We start from the raw sequence: 9,390 nt of genomic DNA on the forward strand, positions 1-9,390 counted from the left end.
AAGGATCAACCAAGGACTCATTGACAGTTTCTTTCAGCAAAGAAATAGAAGACAGTAGAACAACCATGTTAACTATCCTGCATATACATACATGCAAACTTTCTCCTTCTTTCCCTTCTTTTTTCCCACATCCCAATTGCCCTTTACCCTTGAGTGCTTTCCTATCATTTCACAGTGTCTATCATACCTCCTAGTTTAAATTAACTCTTTCAGGTTTTACACTAGTGAAACAATGCGGTGCTTCCAAATGTATGTTTGATTTATTTCACTTATGAGTATGGTCTCTAGTTGTGACCATTTACCTATTGAACATTCTTATGCATAAATGTAACACATAGTTCAGTTATTCTGGTCTTTTATGCCTTCAAGAACATTTTGTCATTTTCTCCATAATTATTTTCCTCATCTCTTGTTAAATATTATTACATAAATTATATCTTTTTCTTTTGTGAATGATTTCTCTTTTTATCACATTATTGATGGTATATAGACATACTGTTGCTTACAAAATTGCTGAATTCCTTTAACAGCTTTTATTAAACTATTGATTGATTAATAGATACTTTTAGATTTTCTTTTATGTCAGTTATTGTCTGGGAAACGATGAATTCTGTTTATTGTCATGCTTTATTCATTTGATTTTTTTATTCCTTCTTGCTTTATTTGATAAGGACTCCAAGATAATGTTGACAAGAAGACATGATAATTGAACTCATTTTGCCAACTTTAACTGAAATATTGCTGAGGTTCCATCAAGATCATATGTTTACTAAAGGTTTGCACATTTATCAGAAATTCTATAAAGAACTTATATTCTGATTTTGCCAAAAGTTTATATAATAATAACAAAAGTTACATATAATTTAAACTCACCTGTCACATACTTTTCAAGGGTATTGAAGTGTAAGAACACCCAAGCTCTGCTACCACGACAAAAATTTCTTTCTGTCTGAGTTCCTTTATGTTGCTTTTGGTTGCTTGATAGCTGTCAGTGTACTGATAGTTATTTCTCAAAGAAAATGAACTAAATCAACTCTAGTGTGTGGAGAAAATGCTTTGGTCTATTTCTTCAGTTTGTCTAATCAGATGCGCTCTGCCAAGTCAATGTGAAGCTCTTCCCACCACACCTTGATACCAAGTTCAGTGTGTGACTTGCTTTGGATATTAATAGATGTGTCACAGCCAGAGACTCCTCTGCCTTTGCATGAGGCCATTGTTGAGCTACTCCACTGAAAACCTAGGTGAGAAGTAAGACAAAAAGCTGAGTCATCCTAGTGGCTGCAGCTGTGGCCTTCATAGATTAGCCAGCAGCCAGCCAACCCATCGCACGTGAGCCACAGGAAACTCTAACTGCCAACCAGTCCACATATGTGGCAGTAACTGATTCTTGTACTTGGTTCTGTGGTTTCCTACACAGCATTACTGTAGTGACAAATAACTGCTGGATAATGACCACAGTGCTAGAGATATATGTTTATGCCTTTGACATTTTGTTTTAAAAAATTGAATATATTGGGATATTTATGCAAAGTCATTCAGATATTTCAAGGTGAAAATACTAGTATTATATTTCTAAGAGAAACAAAATTCTGATGGACAATCTGTTTTGGAATTATAAGCATTACTGATTTTAAACTTTTTCAGTCAAGCTGTTAGTATGAGCTAGATGTTACTTATTTTGAAAAACTCCTAAATAAAACATTCTATACTAAATTACAGGATGAAAACAATATTGATTTTCCTGATTTTTTAATTTTAAAGAGAGTAAAAATACCACTAAAAATGATACAGAATTTCAAAACAAGATGATAGGAAATTAACAATGGTTATTATATCGCATACTGTTATCTTCAATGTAATTGCTCAGATTAACAAATAAAGTCATGTAAGATTAATCAATCAATATAAGCACTAACTGTTCCCTTCAATAAACACATGTCTTAGCAATCTTAACAGAACCAGTAAATCTACTGGAATAAAAAGTAGGTAGAAATCTTGAAGACATAGAGGTAGGCAGAGAGTTCTTGAACAAGAAACAAACTGCATGAGAAATATTCCAAAGATTCAACAACTGTAATCTCATCTTATTAAAAAGTTTTGCACATCAAAAGAAATCACCAACAGAGTGAAAAGAAAACCCACAACCTGGGAAACAATTTTAGTCAATTGATTTGGTTTTAATTATTTTTTGTTTTGAATAATATTATCATTATCACTAGGTTAAATGTTTTAATATCCAGCAAAACATAAAAATTTCAAATAAGCAAAAAGAACTGGCATAAGAAGTTTATGTCCTGACCAAGATTTCAGTAGAATAACAACTACAAAAATAGTAATTTTGTATCTTATTAGTACTAGTGACATGGCCCGAAAGTGTTCAACTGAACTTTCACAAGCCTCCTGATTTTGCTTTTAGAGATCAGATCTTCATGTGGTTCCTGATATCAGCCCCATGAAAAGGATCAAAACCGGAAGGCCACATTGAACAGAAGATGGCAATGGAAAGTTACACCCATATGAGGACTCTCAGGAGACTTGCTTGGATCTGTATTTCATGAGGCAACTATACAGATTTGAGTGAAAGTTTAAGAATTTGTGACATATATGTACAACTTTCTAAGTATATATTCAAGTATCTCTTAAGGTGAGTGCAATTTCATACCAGCTTAAATGCAGATAAAAGTAATAGCTTTACTTAGTTCCTACCATTTTAAATGTATTTTAAATAATTGTTATAAAATGATCAACAACACATTATTTTATAGCTAGAAGCATAAAGTCTCTCCTAGAGAATTTCTGAACTCAGAAATTATTGTGCAGTATTTACATGTAAAATACTTTGGTGAAAATAGCTAAGTAGTGCATATTCTAATTCAAATAGTATAAGATCTATAGTATAACAGAATATAACTATAGTTGAAGGGAAAACACAAGAACTTTAAGACAGTATGGATTCAATATCCTGATTTTGGATTTTTTTCAATTATGTATATAAGTGCTTCATTTTTCTTGGCAACATATCACACTTTACTGAAACAATTTAAGTTTCATGAAAACTACATAGCATTTCCATACACGTGCAGTTGTGAAAGTTGTACCATGTGCATTATTTTCAGTTGGCACTACAATTAATATAAACTGTCAGATTTAACATTAAGTATATTTGGAAAATTATATATGATACAGACTACTTAGGCAAATAGTGAATGAGAATCATGAGTTTTTAGCACACCTCTGCTACAGTGCATTAAAAACAAATTTTTGGCTTAACCATTTAAATACCACTGCATGAGACCAAGAAGTAAAAAATAACTGTCCCGGCTATTTAATAATGCTAGTAAAAAGACTTTTTGGAAAAAAGACTTTATTTCTTGCCATATATGCTAGTGGTTTGGTGTTAAACATCTACATTTGTAATAGAAAATATATGAATCCTATATTTTCGGGGAGGAAATATCCATACATGTTGATATTGCATCCATGAAGCTAATTTTCAAAGGCAAAGTTGAGTAGGTAAGAGTATGGAAACACGATGACTGCATTGAAACTAGAGCTAAGGTATACAAAGTCTGCATGCAGATTATATACCAAGAAACTCTGTAACTTCAGTAAAGGGTAAGGTGGAGTCTGGGTTCCTCGGAGGCTGAGAAATCGTTGTGAACTGAAGTGCACCAGGCGATCGGTCTCTGAGTTGGCGCCAACAACCAATATTTGACATAGTTCATGAAGTGTTTTGGTGAAAAGCATAGAATAATTACAGTGGCGACAGTATTGTGTCACCTTGGTGTGCCTGCCTGTTGACCCCATTCTAGATAGGTCTGGCTGCTCTTTTCTTCTCAGATGACTTTGTGCAATTAAGTGGCAATTGACCACACAGAAGAGCTATAATAACACTCAAGCAAAACTGTGGAGGGAAACAGCAACAATTACCTGGAATTGTTGCAACCCCTTCTAGAGGTAGGTCTGTTCACATATTTTCCCTAAGGATTCTGCACTTGACAGTATGTAAAAAATGCAAAAGTACTATCTATCATTTTACATGTCTATCACATCTCTGCCCTGAAATTATACTTTAGATATATAAGATAACTTCAACAAATAAGGCTTTCCATGTCACATGGATATTTTAAATCTATATTTCATTTGTTAGAGAAAGACTTCCTGTACCTCAAGAAATTGGACTGTAGCTCCCACCCGCTTTGCCTAGGGCTTATATTGTGCCGGGAACATGTAAGTGCCCTATATTAGTTCAGGTTTTTTTAAATAAACTGTTAGATTGCTGATGTCTTCTATTAAAAGAAACAATGTTGTTGGCAAAGTTGCAATTAACCTGGACCTTCTCTGTGACTACATGGCGAATGCATGCATCATTCTCAAACAACTCATCTACAAACAATGTGATAGAGTGTATTTGCGGGACTTGCATAGCCTGCTATTATATGTGTACTATCAGCTGTTGTGATGAGTGCGAGGCCACTCTCTTCTAAGCCTCAAACATACCCATCATAGAGATAATCTGTGGCATTGGGTGTATGTGCGTTTACAACTGGATGTGTGGATGAATTTATGCATTTGACTGAATTTATCAAGTCTTTGAACACATCAATTGTGTTGAATTACAATTGAATATATGGCAGGGCTTTTACTCTAGTCATTTTTTAAACAACCAGAACAGAAGATCATCACTATTATGCTGAGTTAGTCAAAACTCATAAGAACATGAAGAAAAGAAGTAAGGGCTGAGGAACTCTTTTCTGTCAAATCACTATGTGTTTGTAGTTTCTACTTGATCCTCTCCGGAAATGAAATACCACGTTGCAGCACACTCTGTACAACAGGGTAGGAGCTGTGTCAGAAGGTTTGGTTTGTTTGCTGTTGCAGATTTTGTTTTCCTTTCTCACTATCTTTGTTTTGCTTTTCTTTTTAGAATCAGGACTTTGAAGTTGGAGGCAAAAAAAAAAAAATCTTATCAGACAGGGCATCAAATCTGCGCTGGAATCTATGACACAAACTCATTTTGAGCTGGGTCTGTGGCAAGATAAACAGTATTCGTATTTCAGAGTCAATCACCACACCTTTTCTGGACCAATCTTGGTAGTCCTGTGAATAATTAAATTAGCTACAAAGATTGTGGTCCCAATAGGTAATTTCAAGGGTCTCTCTGTGCAAATAACCTGAAGGCTAGTGATAAAACTCTTTGAGGACAAGAATATTGTCTGTGTTTAGTGACCTTGTGGTTATGTTATTTAACTTCTGATTCTCCTGTTTCTGAAGAAGCTTTTACCATACACCAGCTCCAAAGCATGACACCAGTGATCTCACAGATATGTGCCAATCCATTTGTGGCCACTTTTCTAGTAAGTCTTATTAAAAACATTTTTCTTCTGATCATTTTAACCCACTAATAACTGAAAAATATTAAATTTCATTACTTTTATTTTCACTTAAAATTGCCTTGCAAATTCTAATTTAAATGGTTCCACTCTTAAAAGATAAAAGTAATGCAACAATCTGAGAGAGACAGAGCCAGAGACAGAGAGATGGAGAGACAGAAGAACAGAGAGACACAGAGAGAAAGACAGAATACTGTACGTTAGTTAGTATCCAAAACTCTTCTTTTGGCATGCCATTGCCCAAAAGATAAGAATCAAACCTAACTAATTTATTATTAATCTTTTAAGCTGTCAGTGCTGTCCAAAATGATTAAGACCATTTATAGAATAGTAATAAAATATTTCCATATTTAATCTACCGATATTCTAACTATGATTTAGCAAAAGAGCTCAGACTCTACATACTAATTTTTAGTTAAATATTTATAATATTTATCACTAATTATACTCTATAGGAGAAAGAAAAGGGAAGATGTAAAGTGTTGAAAATTAATAGTAGACCTTTATTCAATCCAAGCAAATATAAGGAAAATATAATGGAAATCACATATAAAATCTTCAATTTTCTAACAATCACATTGTAAGAAGTAGAATTAATTTTAGTATTATATATTTTATGTGATTCAATAAATCCATATCAATCACTTCAACATATAAAACTATTGAGATATTTTAAATTATTTTTATATTGTCTTCAAAATCCATTCTGTATTTTATATTTACAGCACACTTCAATTTTAATACCAAATTCTCATTAGAAATGCCTTCTCAATTTTAATGAAATATAAATTTGAAATAATAGATCTCCATGCTCAAGTTGTGCTAGAATTTCTTAAAATTTTCAAACAACTAAATTAAGTACCAAAAAAAATTTCTCTAATATATGCATCAAAATTAACCAAATTGGATCATTTTCAAACATATCCATTTCAGAAGTTTCTCTGTCCAAGTTAAGTTACTTCACCAATGCTTCCATTAACAGTTCAATAAACTGTCAATAATTTGTAGCATTAACACATGTATATTGATTTCAGCAATCCTAACTGTGAGACTTTTCATAGATTCTGCTTCATAAATCAGAGTATAAAAATTTTCCATGTTCATTACGCAGAAAAATGAAACAACAGGAGTTATATCATATCTCTTGTATTAAAATTTAAAATATGGGTCTTTTTTAACCTAACATGACTAAAACACTAGCCATTGTAATTGAAATTAATTTTTTATATCTTGCTGAAATTTTCTTTGCTGGATGTTAGATTCTAAACTATCTGGGTCACAAGGTTGATTTGATTTTAACCACTGCTCTTCATTCTCCATTCTAAAATAGTTTTCTTTCTTTTCTTTCTCTCTTTCTTTCCTTTGTTCTTTCTTCCTTTCCTTCTTTCCTTCTTTGTACACGAGTCCTAGCCAATTAGTAGTTGGGCAAAATAATAAGCTTAGAATATGTTAAAAGTTATTTTAAGAATATTTGAGGGACTTTTACTTCTGATTTTAGATGACTGACTTTAGTAATTTTCTTTAGACTATTAAGAAACTTACTAAAGTCATTGCAACTTGCAAAAAATAAAATGTCTCAATATTACCAAACTTATGTTTAACATTTTTCTACACACAAAAGTACTTGTTACCTTTACTCTAATGCTCAAGTGATGATTGCCAGTCATCACAAAATTTATTCTAAATGTTTCTAGGCTCATTTTTTATTTTTAAATTTTTAGATTAACTTTAATGAGTACATGAAATATAAAATTATACACATTAATGAGATATGTGATATTACTGTTTTGTGCATACTATTGTTTACTTGTCTTTATTTTTCTATTATATCAGTAGATTCTGCAGCAATAATCTTTCTTTTAAATTTAAACTTCTATTTTTATAGAAACTACGTTAATAACCAATAGTTAAAATTTATTACCAGTTCATTCTTATCCTAAATCAGAATAGTCTAATGCTTACAGTATTCTTTTGGCCAAAATTCAGGCATATTTGAAAGCTGTATTCTTTCAGGTTTCAGAGCCTAAAATGTTGAACAGCTCAATTTATAATTAGTAAGTAGTACAGTGTTGGGTAAATCTTAGTCATGAAATGGCTGCTTTTAAACAGAATAAGAAAAAAAGCTTGAGTTCTGTTAGTAACTGTCTCTCCGGCTTGGGCAGACAACTGTCACCATTTTATGTTGTTCTCAAAGTAATTGTTTTAACAATGTCACAGTAGAGTGGTGCTGTGGTCCGACATTTGAACGCTTGTTTTAATAGCCTGACAAAATGTAGGTTGTAGGGAGACAATTAATCCTTTGCTTGGAAGAAAGGGCTATTTTTAGTTCTATCTCCTCTCTCCTGTGCCACCTAGGTTTCCAGTGCTTGTCATCTGGGTCATAATTCCTGCACTGTGTTTCGTTTTGTTTTGTTTTGATCTGATTTCTTTTGTTTTTCCTTGCTTTCTCGGTGAAGAGCCCCGAATTTGACATAAGAAAATAGTTCTTTGCCCAAACATAGTGATGTGCAGCTTCCAGGGGTGGGGGGAGTTCAGGATGAATTAAAAAAGGAAATGGCAGAGACACCAAATGTTAAAAATTTGGTGAAAGTTACAATTAACAGGGAAAATGTCACCTCTTTACACTTGGTATATCTCCAGATTTGCATGATTTAGGTTCTTCCATGGTACCTGTTCCTGATCCAAGATCCCACAGATGTGAAGGAGCAAGTCTCTAAGCTCAGGCCTCATTGTACATGTCAGTCAGGTCTCCATTGCTATGGCAAAATACCCCAGAAAAGGTGGGAAAGTTTATTTTGGCTCAGGTTTTGAAATGTCAGTTCACGTGATTTGGTACATTGTTTCTAGGCCCCTAGTGAGGCAAAACATCATGGCGGAAGTGTATGGCAGAGGAAAGCTGCTCACCTGGGGGAGGCTAAGAAAGAGACCAAAAGGGAGGAGAGACACGGAGAGGTAGGAAGGGCCGGGGGACAAAACAAACCCATCCATGGCATGATCCCAGCAAGATGCTTCTTCCAACTACACCCGGCCTCCTCAAACTTCTACCACTTTCCAGTGGCTGCCCACTAAGCTATGAATCCATAAATGGATTAATCCTCATGATGCAGTCTCTTCCCAAGGGTCGTATCTCTAAAAAATTCATGCAGTGAGGGACAAGCTTTCAACACTTGAGATGTGGGGAGACATTTATGATTGAAACCATAACATTAAGAGGTGAGAAATTATCATCTGGGTCACCTAAACATATTACTGCCAGCACTAATGTGGGAAACAGAAAATGGTAATATGTTCACCTAAACATATTACTGCCAGCACTAATGTGGGAAACAGAAAATGGTAACAATTTGTGGAAGCAGTATAGGCCTATAACACGGTGTTATCTTGTTGTGCAAAGCATGAAAAATGTTACATAAGTGGTACCTGAAAAGGAAAAGGTATAACCCTTAAACTTTTTCAGACACAAATATGACTTTAACAATGGGAGCAAAATTCCCAAGTTAAATCAGTTGAATTGGGTACCACTAAGACTACCATTTAGATTTATCAAGGAAAAATCTTAGGTTAAATTTTAAAATGCCTCTACATTAACTTGTGCTGATAGTATAGAAATTTAGGTAGATGGCAACTCAACTGTCAAGGAAAGGTAGATTGTTTAATTATTTAAATTACTTTTTCAAAGCAAAGCAGAGCTCAGAGTCCAGTACAGTAAAAAGAAATTTCAAAAGAAGAGCAAATGCAGTGATGATAGTAATAGTTAATGCTTAATGAGTGATACAGCTCTATCCTGTGTGTTTTACATATAATATATCATGTGCTTCTCACATCGACCTCTGTGGCTAGTAATTCTTTTTATTCTCCTGACTTTCAAAGAAGGAAAAACAAATATAAATAATTTTCCCATAGTCACACAGTAAACTCAGAATTCTGGTTAGAATGCTGTGTCTCCGATCTCTTTTTTCAGAGTACTGTAGTTTTCATTGAAGAGATCTTTGACTTC

The sequence above is a fragment of the Chinchilla lanigera genome, unplaced genomic scaffold, assembly GCF_000276665.1.
Source record: "Chinchilla lanigera isolate Chin_1 unplaced genomic scaffold, ChiLan1.0 scaffold00017, whole genome shotgun sequence".
Lineage (NCBI taxonomy): Eukaryota > Metazoa > Chordata > Mammalia > Rodentia > Chinchillidae > Chinchilla > Chinchilla lanigera.